This window comes from Choloepus didactylus, chromosome 8, assembly GCF_015220235.1.
Source record: "Choloepus didactylus isolate mChoDid1 chromosome 8, mChoDid1.pri, whole genome shotgun sequence".
In the NCBI taxonomy this organism is placed as follows: Eukaryota; Metazoa; Chordata; class Mammalia; order Pilosa; family Megalonychidae; genus Choloepus; species Choloepus didactylus.
The window spans coordinates 35,153,242-35,171,599 of record NC_051314.1 but is presented as its reverse complement, the minus strand read 5'-3'; the positions used below and the strand labels follow the sequence as shown (position 1 = coordinate 35,171,599).

Here is an 18,358-nt window from a genome sequence, read left to right as displayed (position 1 = left end):
AAAAGAAAAGATTAATGATCTGGAGGCCAAGACATCTGAAATCCTACACATAAAAGAGCAGACAGGGATAAGAATGGAAAAATATGAGCAGCAGCTTAGGGAATTGAATGACAAAATGAAATGCATAAATGTACCTGGCATAGGTGTCCCAGAAGAAGAGAAGGGAAAGGGGGCAGAAACAATAATGGAGGAAATAATCACTGAAAATTCCCCATCTCTTACGAAAGACATAAAATTACAGATCCAAGAAGGACAGCATACCCCACACAGAATAGACCCAAATAGACTTAGACCAAGACATTTAATAATCAAATTATCAAATATCAAAGACAATGAGAAAATTCTGAAAGCAGCAGAGAAAAGCGATTCATCACATACAGAGGAAGCTCAATAAGACTATGTGAGGATTTCTCAGTAGAAACCATGGAGATAAGAAGGCAGTGGTATGATATATTTAAGATGCTGAAGGAGTAAAACTGCCAACCAAGAATTCTATATCCAGCAGCACAGTCCTTCGAAAATGAGGAAGAGTTTAAAATATTCTCCAACACACACTGAGAGAATCTGTGAACAAGATACCTGCTCTACAGGAAATACTAAAGGTAGCACTACAGGCAGACAGGAAGACAGCAGAGAGAGGTTTGGAGCACAATATTGGGTGATGGTAGCATGATAATGTAAGAACACTGAACAAAGATGATTGTGAATACAGTTATAAGAGGAAGATTAGGGGCATGAAGGACACCAGAGGAAAGATCAAAGATAAAGACTGGGACTACATAACTTAGTGAAACCTAGAATAGTCAATGATTGTGATAAAATGTACAAATATGTTTTCACATGAGGGAGAACAAATGAATGTCAACTTTGCAAGGTATTAAAAATGTGGTGGTACTGGAGAAAAACACAATCAATGCAAAGAGAGTCTATGGCTAATGGTGACATTATAATATGATTCCATTAATTGTAAGAAAGGCAATATACCAAACCTACATGTCTATATGAGGGGGCTATAAGAGAGGGGTATCTGCTTCTTGGCGTTGGTGGTGGTGTCTGACTTTTTAATTGTATTTTATTTTAATTTTATTTTTTCTTTCGTTGCTTTTTAGCTGTCATTTTTCTTTGTTTCTTTTTTCTTTTTACTTTTTTCATCTCTTCCTCTTCCTTTGTGGAAAAAAGGAAAATGTCCTTATATAGACAGTGGTGGTGAATGTATAACTATATGATTATACAGGGAACTACTGATTATATACTTAGGATGAAATGTATGGTGTGTGAATAAAACTGTCCCAAAAACAGACAGACAGACAGAAGTAGTGGAGAAAATGTGGAGAAAGGGATGTACTTAATCACCATTGGTGGGGAAGCAGAATGGTGGAGCCCATCTGGAGGGCAGTGTGTTGGTTCCACAGGAAGATAATGGGGTTGCCATATGATCCTGAAATTCAGTTACTGGGTATATACTTGAAAGAACTGAAAAGGGGGACATGAATGGACGTTTGCACAGTGGTGTTTATGGTGTCAGTATTCACTATTTGCAGTGGATTGAGGTGGCCTAAGGTACATCAACTGATGAGTGGAATGGCGAACTATGGTGTATACATAGGATGGAATATTGAGCTGCTACAAGAATGAGTGAAGTTGTTAGGTGAATGGACATTGAGGACAGTATGTTGTGTGAAATAAATCAGAAATGAAAAGGAAAACATTACAATGCCTCACTAATATGAACTAACTATAATGTGCAAACTCTGAGAACTGAGTGTGAGAGCATAGGTTTTTGGGGAAATTGTAAAGGTTATTGTAAAGGTTCCTAGATTGTAAGCTCTTACAGCACTTACATCTATTTCTGAGTTGTAATGGTTATTTATAAACTCTGAGATGCTGAGCTCTTTGTGTATAACCTGGTCTGCCACGGAACTTTGGGAATCTATGACACCTGAGACTCAGAGCCAAAGTCTGGCAGCTATGAATGTCAGCATTACCCCATAGAGCAAATGTTAAGAAGTCTGAACAAAGAGATCAGACTTCAATTAGAGATATGAATGAAATGGACTTGGTTAGGACTAAGGTCAATTAGACTAAAGGGTAAAGAACAATATTGATGGTGTTTTTAACACTTCAACTTCTGTGTGACACCAAAGGAAGAGATGTTTATTATGTGCAAAATAAATATTTTTTGTAACATACTGTATAATTTAACTTGTATGGTCAGTTTATTCAAACAACATAATTACATGGAAAGTTGAATAAGGAGTGAAATCTGGTTGGTTTGTACAGGTTAGTGTGAAGCCCCAATACATCCCAGAGTAATTTGGGTAGAGAATAAAGATATATTTGAAATACTGAATTTCCCCACCTGGGAAATTAATGATATTCTCACAAGCCCTAGGGGCTACCAATTTAGAAAGCCAAGACCACTTGCCCTTATGAAATATGTTACTGCAAAGGAGCGGCTAAGCCTACTTAAAATTGTGCCTGAGAGTCTCCCCCAGAGAACCTCTTTGTTGCTCAGATGTTGCCTCTCTCTCTAAGCCAACTCTGCAGGTAAATTCATTGCCCTCCCCTCTACGTGCGACATGATTACCAGGGGTGTAAATCTCCCTGGCAAAGTGGGACATGACTTGCAGGTACGAGCTTGGCCCTGGCATCGTGGGATTGAGAAAGCCTTCTTGGACCAAAAGAGGGAAGGGAAATGAAACAAAATAAGGTTTCAGTTGCTGAGAGAGCTCAAATAGAGTTGAGAGGTTATTCTTATGCATTATATAGATATCCCTTCTTAGTTTTCAGTGTATTGGAATAGCTAGAAGGAAATATCTGAAACTGTTGAACTGCAACCCCATAGCCTTTATTCTTGAAGATGATTGTATACCTATATAGCTTACACTGTGTGACCATGTGATTGTGAAATCTTTGTGGCTCCCACTCCCTTTATACGGTGAATGGACAGATGAATAGACAAATGAAGACAAAAAGTAAATGAGTAACATGGAGAGATGATGAGTATGAGATGTTTTGGGTGTTCATTATTACTTTAACTTTTATTCTTATTTTTGCATGTGTGTGGTAATGAAAAATGTTCAAAAACTGAATGTGGTGATGAATGCACAACTATATAATGGTACTGTGAACTGACTGTATATCATGGATGACTATATGATATGTGAATATATCTCAATAAAATTGAATTTTTAAAAAAAGAGAAAAAATTAACATATCACTAAGAGTATAAAAAGACTAGTCACACACTGAGAGAACATCTCCACAAGTCATATCTCTGATAAAGGACATTTACCCAACATATCAAGAACCTTTACAACTCAATAATAATACAACAAAAAAAAAAGTTAAAAATGGGCAAAGGACTTGAACAGACATTTCACTATAGAAGACATACAAATGGCTAATAAGCACATGAAAACATGTTCAACATCATTAGTGTTTAAGGAAATGCACATTAAAATCACAATGAAATACTACTAGACACCCATTAGAATGGCTATAATCAAAAAGGCAGACAATACCAAATATTGCGAGGATATAGAGAAACAGGAACTTTCACACATTACTGATGGAAATATAATTGATACAGCCACTTTGGAAAACATTAGGCAGTTTCTTAAAAAGTTAAAAATAATCTTATTATGTAACTGAGCAATATTACTACTAGTAATCTACCCATGAGAAATAAAAACCTGTGTTTACATAAATACCTATAATTATAAAAATGATAGTTTCAACAGTTGCAACAAAGTACTACACTTCACAGCAGCATTATTCATAATAGCTAAAAACTGGAAACAATTCAAATGTCCATCAACTGGTGGATGGATAAACACATGACATAGCTATACAAATTCATCAATTAAAGAAAAGAACAAAATACTGACACATGCTACACTGATGAACCTCAAATATATTTATGCTATGTAAAGGCAGCCAGATGGAAAAGACTACATAATGTTTCACTCTATTTGTATGAAATGTCCAGAAAAGACAAATTTATAGAGATAGAAGATAGATTAGTGATTTGCTGGGCTAGGGGTGGGAGGTGGGATTGACCACAAATGAGCTTGAGAGAATTGGAGGGGGTTGAGGAGAAGGAGATTGATGAAAATGTTCTGAATCTGTCTTATGATGGTGGTTGTACAACCCTATACACTTACCCTATACACTGTACAACCCTAATAATCATTGAATTGTACACTTAAAATTAGTGAGTTTTATACTATATAAATTATACCCAATAAAGCTGTTAAAAAGTGTGGAGAAGGTAGAAAAGAGAAGTTCTCTCTTCCGAACTTTGGAAAATGTGGTTACTGGACTGTTGTAATCACCTTGTGGTCATAAGGGTCAAGCCTGAGGTCAAAGGATGGCCACGCAAAGATAAGGAATCCAAATTCTTATGATGTTATTGAACCAAGGAATTGACAATCCTAGAACCACATGCCTCTCAACTTCTTGTTACCTGAGATGACAAATTTTCTTCTTAATGTTAAATAAAATAGTGTTGAAAGTTCTCAAAAATACAAGACCATGTTCATTTCACTGTGGAAAATTTGGAATATTATCTGTATGGGGACGCATCAAGGAGAAGGCAAGAATTCTGGTGTTTCTTGAAAGAAGAATATGATGAGGAGGAAGAGTTGGAAGGGGTACATAGTTTAGAGGAACAGTCATTAATAGTGGAATGGATTAGAATTAGCATTTAAAGAGTGTCAATATGATTGAGACAGGCATTACAACATATCTTATACCTTTTAATTCATACAACTCTGGGAAACAAGTATCATATTATACATGAAGAAACTAAGGACAAAAAAAAGAAGAAAGTAACTGGTCCCAAGTGTCAAGCAGCTAGCAAAGTGGTAAAGTCAAATTCTAATCGTCAATCTCAGAATTGAGGCTCCAACGTTTATACTCTTTTCCTCCATGTAATGCTGTTTACTAAACACTTAAACAATTCCCATTTGCAAGTTCAGATCTTTGTGGGGGGAGCATCTTTGTATAAATGGGTTTATATTTATAGTGCTACAAAATGTTTCTCGACCAACAATTTGCATTTAATCACCAAACTAAATGTAATTTACATTCCTCCTTTGGCTTCCAAGACCGTTCCCTGTTGTTTTTTCTACCTACTCTCTTTCTCCACCTACACCGTTATATGCAGAAGTTCATCAGTCTTCTGATTCTACATACTTTCTAAGAATTTAATCCACACCCAGATCTCAACTACCACACTATTGCTGATGACTGCTGATTCTCTCTCAACTCAGAGAAACATTTTCTCACTTGTTTCACTTCTCTAACTTCCTCCAGGCCATGTTGGATACTTCTCTGTACACATCCAAAGTACATTAACATGATTCTAATGAGACATTCTAATTATGGTGTATTCTAACTACCTGTTCACTTGTCTGTCTCCCTTTGATGGCAGGGTGGCTGTGTCCCTTCATCTTTGGTACCTGCACTGAACTTGGAACTAAGAAGGTTCTAAATAAGTATTCATTAAGTATTCACTTAATGTCATTAAATCTTCCAAATCTTAATACATACAACTTCTTGGCTGTCCTACATATTATCCCAATCCCATTCTGTCCAACCTCTTGTCCCCACTCCCCAAACCTGTGCCTCTTAAAGTCTTTCATTCGGTCAATGACAACACTATCTACAAGTCACTCATAGCAAAAGCCTAGAAGTCATTTTATTTTTTAAATCTATCTCCTCATCTTCACCCCCATTGCTACCATATCAATTCATCTTCCTTGTTTCTGACCTAGAATACTGCAATAAGTGTCTAAATGGTTTCCCTGAATCTGGGAAATTAGGGTATACGCTATCAGCAATTGGGAATATAGGACCTCTACACTGGTCAGAGAGCATGACAGCTGACACCAATAGTTCAAGTTACTGGTTATTACTTCACATCAACTGAGTGGATAAAGCAAATTCCTCAGAAATGGAGTCTTTATTCTTAAGACCACTTATACCTATCACTGGTCTATGAGGAGTGTCCCTACTGTCTATTCATCCTCCCATGAACCCAGTACCTCCTGCCCTGTCCTGCCACTCACACAGTATGCCTTTCTTCACATATCTTAAATGTCTCAGCATGAAACAACTGGTTTTATACCCTTTCCTCTCTCCCTCCTCCATTCTCCCTTTCCTTTTCTAAGTCCAGTGGAGGAGGAAGAAGGAAAAAGAGAAAATAAAGCTTCTGTTTAGAGAGCTTTAAAGACTACTTTAGGTGATATCCCTTGCTAGTCTTAAAGTTAAAAGTACTGGTACTCAGAATACCTTAGGAACTTAATTAGCAGATGAAAATTTCACTCAACCCAATAGTTTCCATGGTTTCCATAAGGTCTTACCATAATATCAGAGATATTTCACTTGTAACCAAGTACCACCAAGTACAGACAATACTCTTTCATCATCATATGGTACCTGACAGAAGCAACAAAGATAAAAGTTCCTGAAGTGGTTCATGAAACCATGGAAAGAGCACTGAATGGTCTGTTCAGGTTGATGTCCAGCCTTTCTCTCCACAGTCAAATAGAACCTACTTGAACATCAGGATAATCCAGTAGTTGGAAGAAAAAAATCCACAATAATGGGAATGATAATGATGACAATAACAATAATACCAGGTCCTATTACTATCTTCATTTTGCCAATAAGGAAACTGAGGCCCAAAGGCTAAGTAATTCTCCCAAGGTCACATAGCTAATAAATGGCAAAATCAGTATTCAAATCTACAAGTCTGGCTTCAGAGTATATATGTTCACAACTACACTATTTTGTCTCTGGAGATCATGCTAAGGAAGGTAAAGCTTAACAGAAATTTTATGCTACACTAAGGGACAAATCTCCAGCCATTACCAAAATGGAAATGTCAATAATGAAAGTATAAATTAAGCTGAGTGACAACGATCCTTGGGTTAGTTAAGTCCAGGGTCTCTATCAAAAGTAGGCATATGAATATTTGAACTAAGCAACATTCAGTTTAACAACTCTATGTCTTTGTTCACTTTGTTCCTGCATCCTGAGATACCATCTCACTCTTTTCAGACAACCAAAACCCTTTTCCTCTTTCAAGTCCAGTCCAATGACAATTCCTTTGAGAAATATTCACTGATACACTCAATTAGAATTAATCATTCCTTCCACTATTCTGTAGCATATTGAGATAACATGTATAATATGTATACATGTATAATATGTCCAGCACACTTAAAAATTCTATATGCGGTAGCTATTATACAAGCACATATTCAATTCTGCCTTGTATGAACTCCATAAAGGCAGGTAATATTTATTCTTTAACAAATCTACTGAGCACTTACTATGTGCCAATATCTTCTCTGTATCCCTCATAGTTCATAGCATACTTTAAGTATAGAAGATCTCAAAATGTTTGATCAACAGATGAACGAATGAAAATACAGAAAATAAAAAGCTCTCTGCCAATGACTAAATTTAAATACAGAATTGCTGTAGCTGTGTACAAAGTACCATTTCATTCCATCACAATTCTAAACCTAATCAAGTTATATCTTTGCATATTCCTATCTGATATTGATATTACAAGCAAATTCTTCTCCAAATCACTAATTCTGTCAAACACGAGATTAAAGAGAATTCTGAATTTACATTCTTAGAGATCAACACTCTAATTCCTTAGAAGGCAGACAAGACCATGGGATCTAGGACTCACCTCATAATTCATTCCAGCCTCACAATTCACTCCAGCCATGCCAAATTTTGTGCCATTCCCAATACAAATGCAGTCACTCCACACCTCCCTACCCCTTTGATCCACTGCTCATTCAGCAGGGAATGCTCCTGCCCACTTATTGGTCAACATCTACTCAACTCCCAAAACTAAACTCAAAGTTCACTTCTCCTATGCCATTCCCAGATAGTATCAGCTACCTATCTCCTCATCACAATCTCTGCTTAGCACTTTCACTGCTCCCTAATCACACCTTCTGACATAGTCTTGTTGTGCTTTATGATACTTATTCTTACATGTCTCTCTCCCTCTGTTATATGACAAATCCCTTAAAGTCAAGGGTTTGCAGGCCTATCCCCAGTACTTAACGTTTATTAAGAGCCTATCATAGAGCAGGCACTTAAATGTTTTTTGAATGAATACCTTCTCTCATTCTTTCCCATCAGAGCAACATTTCCTGCAAAGTCTGCACTCTTTTTCCTCACCTCCCACTTACTACTCAATCAAGAAGACTGCCTTCTAACCCAGTCCTCTCTCAAAATGTTCTTACCAAAGTCAACAGCAAAGTCAAAGCTCTCTGCCAATGACTCAATTTAAATACACAATTGCTGTAGATGTGCACAAAGTAGCATTTCATTCCATCACAATTGCTGTAGGTGTGCACAAAGTAGCATTTTGGTTACTCTTGGTTACTAAGTCCAATGAATACTTCTCCAACCTTATCTTATTTGACTGCTCCACAGAATCTCATAAGCCCCTTCTCTGCCTGAAAGCATTCTCTTCCAAGGCAACCGACTCTGTTTCCCTTCTGTGTCTATGACTTGCTAGCTCTGCCTCAGTTTCCTTTAAGGTTTCCTCTTAACTAATACATTCTTTCAATTTTGATCTGTTTTGGGTTCTGTCTACTACCCAATTATCTTCCGTCTCTTCTATACTCTCCTCTTGAGGGATCACTTCCATTTCCATGACTTCAATTGCCCTCTCCTGACTATTCCCAAATCTCTACCTTTAGCCTAAATTTATCCTAAATTCCAAACCCACATATCCAAACAGTTTTCCAAACACTTCCACAAACTCATCAAGTTCCAAACAAACTCCTATTGCTCCAAAATTCTACTCCCATCCTGTATTCTCTCAGTGAACAATATTATCATCCATTTTTCCAGTTTCTAACCTGGGAGTCATTCTTAACTCTTCTCCCTCCCTCACCAACTTTCAATCCCTCAATATTCCTTCTTACAGTCTCTTGAGTCAGTTTACTTCAGTCTACCACTGCCACTACTATAGTTCAGGCCTGGTTTTCAACAGCTTCCTAACCAGTATCCCCTCTCTCAATCCTGCTACCTCCTAAATGGTGTGTGTAATATTGTCTGGGTAATTATGTGACTTCCCACTGCCCACTGGATTAAGACCAATATCCTTGGCATAATTTAAGCCCCTCCACCATCTCATCCTACATCTCTCTCCAGTCTTATCTGTTGCTACTGAGCCCCATACTTTCTCAACTCAAGCCATATTGGATCTGTTTCAGTCCCAGGAATAGGCACTGTTTTCACTATGTCTGGGCCAAACATGCCTACCTTATGCCCCACACATTTTGCAGGGCTGGATCTTAATCATCTTTTAGGTCTAGACTTTAACATGACTTCCATGAGATTGTTCAACTTTCCTTCTTATGTATCTTTATAGCACAACTGTGTTTCCCCTTCCATGGCAATAATTAATTTTGTTCCATTTGTTTAATGTCAGTCAGTCAATTTCTTTTTGACTGCTTAGTATGTGCTAGGAATGGTTTTAGTTGCCAGGGATAAAGAAGTGTCCAAGAAAAAAAACCTCTGACCTCAAGGAGCTACAGTATGGGTGGATATCATACATGAACACAAATAAATTAATCTCAGATATAAGTATGAAATAAGAGTAACATGGCAAAAATTAACAGGACTTAGGGGCTGGCTGCTTTAACTAAAAGTGTCAGGGAGGTCTCTCTGAAGAGGTAGATAACTTTTGAGTTAAGACCCAAAAATGAGGACAAGAGTAGCCATGTGAAGGTCAAAGGTACAGCTTTTCAAGCAGAAGAAACAACAATTTTAAAGATCTTAAGACTAGGAAAAGCTTAGCAACCTTGAAATTTTAAAAAAGGCAGGCGCAAGGGGGTATGGATGAAGCATAGTGAATAAGGGGGAGAATGGAGGCAAATGAGGTTAAAGATACGGGCAGAACCTGATCATGTACAGTCTTGAAGACATGGTAAGAAATCTGGATTTTATTCTGTCAGCTATGAAAAGGCAACAAAGAATTAAAAACACTTAAACAGAAGAGTGACATTGGTCTGATGAACACTTTAGAAAAGCAACTCTGGCTCTGGGGGATTATGTGAGTGGGGGGACAGGAAGTCCAATTAGGAGGCTGCTGTAATAACAGGTGAGAAATGCTTAAACAAAGGTTGGAGCAATGGCACTGGTAAGAGGATTCAGAATATACTTTGGCAGTATGAACAACAGAAGTGAGTAATGATGAATTAGAACTAGAGTATAAAAAATGGAAAAGACAACTCCAAGGTTTTAAGCCTGAGCAACAGAGTATGTCAGTGTCATTTACTGAAATGCTGAAGGGGGGGGGGGGGAATGAGTGGGGAGAAGGGGATGAGATTTAGTGGGGAGATGACTAGTAACTGTTTATGAAACCTACTGAATAGCCAAGCAAAGATACACACTAGCCAGAAATCTGATTGGCTTGCTCCCTCACTTCATGTAAGTCTCTGCTCAAATACTATCTTTTCAAAACGGACTTCCCTGGCCACACTCCCTAAAATAGCACTCCTCTCCCAAAACCAATCTCTATTCACCTTGCCCTAATTGTTTATCCCTAACTGATCTTTCATACAGTTGATTTTTACTCTTGCTCCACTAGAATGCATGTTCTTTGCAGAATGCAACTTTATTTACTTCTATATCCTCAACCCTAAAATAGCTAGTACAAAAAATTTGAGCATGATCAGCATAGGAATTACTGCTGTCCAACAGAAATACAATATGCTATTCACATATGTAAGTTTAAATTTTCTAGTAGTGACATTAAAAAAAAAAGGAAAAAGAAACAGGTATAATTTTAATAATACATTTAACCCAATATAGTCAAAATATTATTTCAACATTTAATCAATGTAAAGCATTGATATATTTTATTTTTTTCATACAAAGTCTTTGAAATACGTTATCTTTTTACACCTACAGCATACCTCAATTCAGACTAGCCACATTTCAAATGCTCAACAGACACTTGTGGCCAGTGGCTGCCATAACAGACAGCACAGATGTGGGTGGTATATAAAGCCATGGATGAGACCAAGTGAGATCAATTAGAGAGAATGTAAATAAAGAGCTGAACCCTGAGATACTCTGACATTTAGAAGTCAGGTGGAAGGGGAGCCGCCTAAAGAGAGGCTGAAAAGGAGCCATCTCAGAGGTAGGAGATAAGCCAGAAGAATTTGACTTAGGAGAAAAATTTTTTCCATGAGGGAACAAGTGGTCAACTATATCAATACTGCTAAAAGGTAAAGTAATATGGAGACAGAGAATTGACCACTAGCTTTGGCAAGCTATAAGTTTTAGAGGACCTTGAAAAGAGCTCTCTCAGAGAGGTGGTGGAAATAAAAGCTTGAATAAAGGAGGACAAAGAGAGAATGGGAGGTGTGGCATGGGAGATAGCAACTCTTTCTGGGAGGTCAGTTGTGAAAAGAGGTAGAGAAATGTGATAGTACCTAGAGGAGGATATGGGATCAAGGAAGGCTTTTAGTTTTTATTTAGATGAGTTATATTAAGGAGTGCCTCTAGGCCAACTGAAAATGACACAACACAGAAAAAGAAACTGATGATGTAAGAGGGAAAAGATCAAAGCCCTGAAGAAAGAGGAAACAGAATCCAGGACAAAAGTAGAGGAGTGGGCCTTAGAATAAGCAGGACCAAATCTTCATTATAACACCAAGGGAAGCCAATGTGTGGGTACAAATCCAGGTTGGTTAGTGAAGTGAAGGTGAGAAGATGAGTAAGCTCTCATCTGACTGAACTGATTTTCTCTTATAAGGCAAGTCATCAGCTAAGACCAGAAAGAAGACATACTAGAGATCTGAAGACAAGGAATGAAATGGTCTTCCAGAAGTGTTACAAAAGTAGGACTCTGATAGTGTTGAGTGACCATTTGAGACTTTCAATCACAAATCTGAAGTGAATCCAGTCAGTAAGATTAAATAATTTGTCCAATAAGGTTCAGTTGCTTGGAGTCCAGGCATGGGGTAGGAAGATAAATATGTTTACCCAAGATTGGAGTTTTGAAGAGAGGGATGGGTAAAGGAGTTATGGGATTTTGCTGGGTAGTAGTTACAGTGCTAAACCATGGAATCTAAGCTTAAAGAAAGAAACTGAGGTTTAGTGAGGTGTAACACTGAAAAAGTAATCAGGTCAATAAATTTGAGGTCTTGTGGATACCAGAGAATTGCTGCAATGGGAATACTGTGAAAGATAAGTGGTAAAAGACAATGATGTTTGAAATTGAGGTTCAGAGGTGGTGCTACTACCTGGCAATACTGAGGTCTGGGACTTGACCATGCAAGTTTCTGAGTTAGGGTAGAGAACCAGATCACTGGTGCTATGAAGTAACCAAGATGCCAGAATTTTGGATCAATCACATACCCCAGTGATCAGTAATTTTTTTCTATAAAGGTCCAGGCAGTAAATATTTTAGGTTTAGCAGACCACATGGTCCCTATCACAGTTACTCTACTCTGTACCTAACATGAAAGCCACCACAGACAATACATAATGAACGAGTATGGATGTATTCCAATAAAATTTTATTTACAAAAACAGGTAGCAGAATGGATTTGGCCCCATGAGTCATGGTTTTACCGACCCCTGATCTACACTAATAAGATTGATGACAGGAGTAATAGTGGGCAGAATGTCTTCACTGAATGAGAGAGAGTGACTGGGAAGCTGGCAGATCACAGTAAAAAAGACTAATATAGTGAAATCTGATGAAGTAAGTTTCAAAGAAGCTGAGGTTCATAAAGATCCCTCCTTCAGGTTCTGGTATGTTTGGCAAGGGGAAAAAAAAGTGTCCACTTGAAGTGGTTGCAAGGGAAGTAACATTCCCAAGAATAGCCAGGTTTCAGTTGGAACAAGCAAGTGAAGTAAACATTCAGAGTTAAAATATGTAGGAGATTCAGTCAAATTTCTACTACAGTAAGCCCCAATATGGCAAAACTAATGTGTCTTTCTTACTGCTAATCCTAATGCCTACCATAGTACCTGGCCCATAGTAAGAGTTCAAATATATGATGAACCAACAAATAAATATCCTTGTATGTCATTTTAAGGAGTAATGGCCAAACTCTACAAAAAGGCAAACAATGCCCCTTATGATCTGATCTCCCACTTATGCTCCAGTCTCAATCAATTCTGCTTATTCTTAACTACTCCCGGTTTCATAAACCTGCCATCCTCTCTTGCCTCTTTCCTATATATGGGTTCCTAACCCTTTTCAAAATTAGCTAACACTTACATACTTCATGACTCAACTTAGATATTAACTTTCTCCACCAAGAGCCTTTCCTGACACAGCAGCCCTATAAGACACCCCCATAATTATATGTCCCCCATAACACCCTTATTTATCCTTATAACACTTACCATATTACATTACAATCAACTATTTACTTCATCCATTTCTCCCACAGACAACAAGCTGCTTGAGGCTTAGCACTACGTCTTCTTCACTAACTCCCCAGTGCCTAGCATGGTATAAGACACAAAACAGGAACTCAAATACTGACTAAACCAATAAACAGGAGAAATAAAAATTGCTTTAAACTGGAAGTATACAAGTTCTGAAAGGAACCGTAAGACACTTTTTTCAAACAAACAAGCAAGCAAAAATAGGCCAAAAAAGGTTAAATGACTCACCCAGTCAAGCCTTGGTCTCCTGAATCACAATTTTCTTTCCACAAAACATGATGCCTATTTAATCGTGCTTATTGAGCTAAGCTTTCCATGGACCTCCAGAAGCAATACAAAAATATTATTAAGAACCATTTCAGCTTCATCCACTTCAGTTCTGGCTGACTCTTTAATCAGTTGTAGAGAACTGTAATGTTAATTGTTACTTAACAGCTGTTCTGCCCAGAATAAACCAAGCTTTAATTGAACACATCTTTTAACGTGTCCTTCACACACACTATAATTCAATTCAATACTTATTCATCATGTATCTCTATGTGAAAAAACAATGTGTAGGAAGTTGTAATTTATCACAACTCCCAAAAATGTACTTAAGAGCATATATCATATACTCTTTTAGCTTAACAATATCTCAAATGTCTGCCAAAAACCAAATGAGATTCATCTGAGAGAGACTGAAAGTGAACACTAGAGGTAGTCACTGCAACTTCATCAGGAAAATCCCTATAGTCCAATGCTACTGTTTTCAATGGTTGCTATGTTATACTGCAATTGTTTTACTGGGCAACAAGTCAGAAGCTAAGATAGCAAGCTCACTAAAAAAATAGCTGAATCAAACTAGGTTTATAAAAGTACTCAGACTAAACTTCACTTTTTTATATCTCCAACTAAGATAACTATTAATTATAAGCATCAGTTACAGGATTTACAGCCAGGCTAAATAAATTACCTGGAATTTTTAAAGAAAGACAATTTGAGAATGACAAGTACATGCCAAAAGGGGGTGGCTAAGTTTGGGTTCCTTTAACCATGAATTTTAATCCAAAAATGATCTAAAGTCACAATTAACACAAAGCAAATACCTGGGCATTTCCTAACTTTAATTTCTTTCATCCTGAATTATAGCTCAATTAAAATCAAATGAAATAGTCCTAGACTTGACAGTCATTGATCTCTCTATGATACAGAGAGAGGAGTCTTGATGGAGAAACATATAATAAACTTAAGAGACTTGGTAAATTTATGAAGGCCAGATTAAAGTATTGAAATAATTTCATAAATTTAGTCTTGACCAAGTCAAAACGTAAGATAGAAAGCAGTAAGATGAGGAGATGGGGAGAGAGTGATGGAGGAAAGGAAAAAAGGGAGAGGGGAGGGGGGGAGAAAAAAAGGGGAAAGAGAAGGGGAAAGAGAGAGAGGTATTTTTAAAACTAAGCTTCTAAGGAAGAACCAGGAAATTGACCAAATTCCCCAAGCCCTCTTGAGAGTAGTAGCAACATTCCCAAGGGAGTCCTTACTGCTGATATTAACATGGGAAATTCTCAAATATTTATACTTTCTAGGAATAGAACCTTTCCTTCCAATTCCAATGAATCCCCACTCTTCAATCTTTTTTGCTTAAGGTTTACAGTTGCCCTTTCTCCTTCATTTACTCTCCTCTCTTAACAATCTTTCTATTATTTCTACTATACTATGGAAGGGAAAAAAAGCAGAAATGCACATTCGTCATCTTTAAGAAACATTTATTGAGCAACTTCTATATAGAAAAGACTACGGATACAGCTTATTGCAATCTCGTGTCCTGCCCTTAAGGAGCTTACAATCTAGTTGGGAAGACAAGATAAACATTATTAAAAAAGACAAAACAAGACAATATAAAGGTAAGTATCATATGAGTGTGAGTGACAAACATGGATTATATGATTTCAGAGGTTGTGGTGAAGAAGGAAGGATGAAATCAAGTCAGTACAACATAAAGACTGGAATGGAAGGACAGCGTGGGTGGTGGAGAGCACATAGCAGGTTTAGAGGATAGGGAAGAAACCAGCCTGTCCAGAACATAGATTTCCTATAAAGATAAATATATTTATCTTTATAAAGTCAGGGTGAGAGGATATTTTGAAGAGTTCAGATTAAGCTAAGAAATTTGAACTGTAGTAAGTAGGAAAGAGTACCTCTGGAATTGTTTTATATAGATACACATACTTCCTAAAAGTACAGACTAAACTACTTGAGAAAATAACCTACTGGAACTAATACATTATGTATAATGAAGTTAAAACTTAGTTACTTGAGCTAAGACAGTAAGTACCTAGGCATTTTATTTTATAAAGAATTCTGACAATTCACTAATATTTCCAATAAAATTTCATTCTTCTGAGCTCCTTGAATTAGAAACTATACATAATGCTGACATCTGATTACTAAGGATTTTATCACACAAAATGAGCCATTCTTGATTCTTCTTCTCTACTTGCCTTGCCCAACTTTTGAATATATCATTACTTCAACATTAGCATAAGGGAAGAAAAGAGAGGAGGGGAAGAAAATGAAGTCTACTTTACTGAATTTAGCAACACAGCAAGGGCAAGAAATAAACTACATCAAACTACAAGTTCTGATTCCAATTACTAGTAGTTTGATTTCAAAGAAGTTCTTCAGTCTGTGTCTGAAATTTTTATCTACTTCCTTCCTTACTTGAAAAGTTATTGCATTCAAAAGATTATGAAAAAGTACCCTGAAAATGACTACTTGCCATACAAATCATATTAAAGGTTCAATAAGTGGAGGAAGAGTAAGGAGGTTACTGGCTAAAACTATCTGTCAATAATTAGTGTTTCAATCAGCCAAAGCTCTGTGTAACTCTAAGTTGGTATTACTCTATGTGAGAATATTCGTGAATATACCCTCGCACTTCCTCTGACTAGAAAGGAAAATATTCAAAGTAAGAGGAATAAGGAGTATACTGTGTCCTAAATAACCAAAGGACAACCCAAATCCATTTGCAACTCTCAGGAGATTCCGGTGGAACACTTTGAAATTTAAAACATTCTAGTAATTCTAATCAAAATGAGTTTGAAATCCAACTTCAATACGGAAGAAAAGTTATTATTAACTGTAAACACCTACAGGGTAAACCCATGAATTTAGAGCATTCTGAATCCAGATAATTGCAGGATACATACATTTAATTACATTCTAGACTTGTTTACAGAGGTGTTGCTTGGCAACAGAAGCACTGCTTTAACTAACTCAGTTTTAGACCTACTCGAGCATTTTGTGCTCAGTCTGAATATATTATGAAGTTCATCATATTTTTAAAACTCACACAAGTCTCTTCTTATCCTAGGCATATCTTTGAAATTTTATTGAACTAATTTTATCACTGCAACCAATGTGGCCAAAGGCTTTTAAGATACTTGACAGGGGGCATTTTTAAGAGCAAAGTGCCCATTTATTATATTCAAGAGCTGGCACCAAAGGTTTACCAAAATATCCATTTAAATCCGGCATACACTTATAACATTACAGACTTTATCACAGTAATGAGGGCCAACATCGCTGTTAAAACTGTCTTGTAGGCCAAAATGCATGGCTTTTTCAACAACAAATTAAACTGGAGTTAACATACGTCTAACCAATTATTAAACTGGCTATACAACCACCATGCCGGAGTGCACCAAAAAGCTCCGTAAAGAGTTTCATATGCCTGTAATTCGTTACAGACCATGTCCCACAGCCTTCTTTTCCAATGCGCGCGTCAAGTACTTTACAAAAACAATAATAAATAACGATTCCACGGAAGGTTGTGAAGGAAAAAAAAAAAAAAAGAGTAACCCCCAACTACGGAAAACATACCATCTCCACAGAGAAAGGTTACGTACCAGTCTCACACACGGTCCTTGCAACGTGCTCACATAAAACTTAACGGTGACCGGTGTTCTGGCCGCACTCACCACCGGGGGACACCTCCACAGCTCCAACCACGGGCACCCACTCAACTCTGCTCGCGAAAGCATTGGGGCTAAGGGTTACGGTCCTACACCTGGAATGTTCGCCCAGCCCGCCACGCCTGGCAAGGTCCGGGCAGCAGCTCGCGGCGCAGCCTGAAGAAGAGGAGGAGCGGGAAGGCTGGGCGGGCCCCCCGGGCACCCGACACTGGGGAAATCTAAGAGGTATCCAAGGAGAGCGCCGAGAGTAGAGAGGGCGGTGGCGGCGGGGAAAAGTCCCAGCTCTGCTTCGGCGATCGAGTCGCCTCACTGGTGCGGGGCCAGCCCGGACGTCCCGCCGAGATACCACCCTCAACCCGCCGCCCGCCGCCTCCCACCCCAGCTTGGTGAACTCTATGCCGAAACCCAGGAGCACACGAAGCAGGAAGTCCCGCCCTTACGCCGACGTCACTGACGCCGCCGACGCGGGCCGCGGCGAGAGGCCGTTAGAGTGCGGTGAGGAGTTAGCTGAGGTGGGAGCGGGCGGCCGCGGCGGGAAATCTTGCTGGCCGAGACGTCCTGGTCCGACTAGGATCCTCAGAGGGGTCGGAGTGACGCTCGTGGTTAGGGGGAAACCGGTTTCTCTTGCCCCCGCTCAAACCCTTTTTTCCTCTCTCGCGCGTCTTCTTTCCTCTTCCCTCCCTTCTCCCACTCTTAATTCGGTGAGGACTCTGGTGGTGGGTCCTGCAGCCACCGGAGTGCGCCCCGCCTGCGTGCCGTCGTCCCCGCGCTTGTGGATGAAAGGGGTCCTGAAGCAGCCTGCTTAAGACGTCAACCTTCGGGGCATTACCCAGAAGTGGAGAGTCTGCTCAGCTTGAGTCGACGGAACTCTCAGATCAGGACCAAGAACCCAGGAGAGAATCCCTTTCCGCCCCCGCAGCTGCTGCTCCAAATCTCTTCAC

General features: G+C 38.5%; 1 protein-coding gene across 3 annotated transcripts in view; it reads right to left on the bottom strand.

Moving 5' to 3' along the window:
• CEP83 (centrosomal protein 83) overlaps nucleotides 1-17,826 on the bottom strand; it is a 182,259-nt gene extending 164,433 nt beyond the window's left edge. For all 3 annotated transcript variants that reach the window (XM_037846054.1, XM_037846058.1, XM_037846057.1), the window contains exon 1: nucleotides 17,352-17,826. The gene's annotated coding sequence lies outside the window, so the exon portion shown is untranslated. The remainder of the gene's footprint in view (nucleotides 1-17,351) is intronic.
• Between the last annotated feature and the right edge of the window lie 532 nt (nucleotides 17,827-18,358).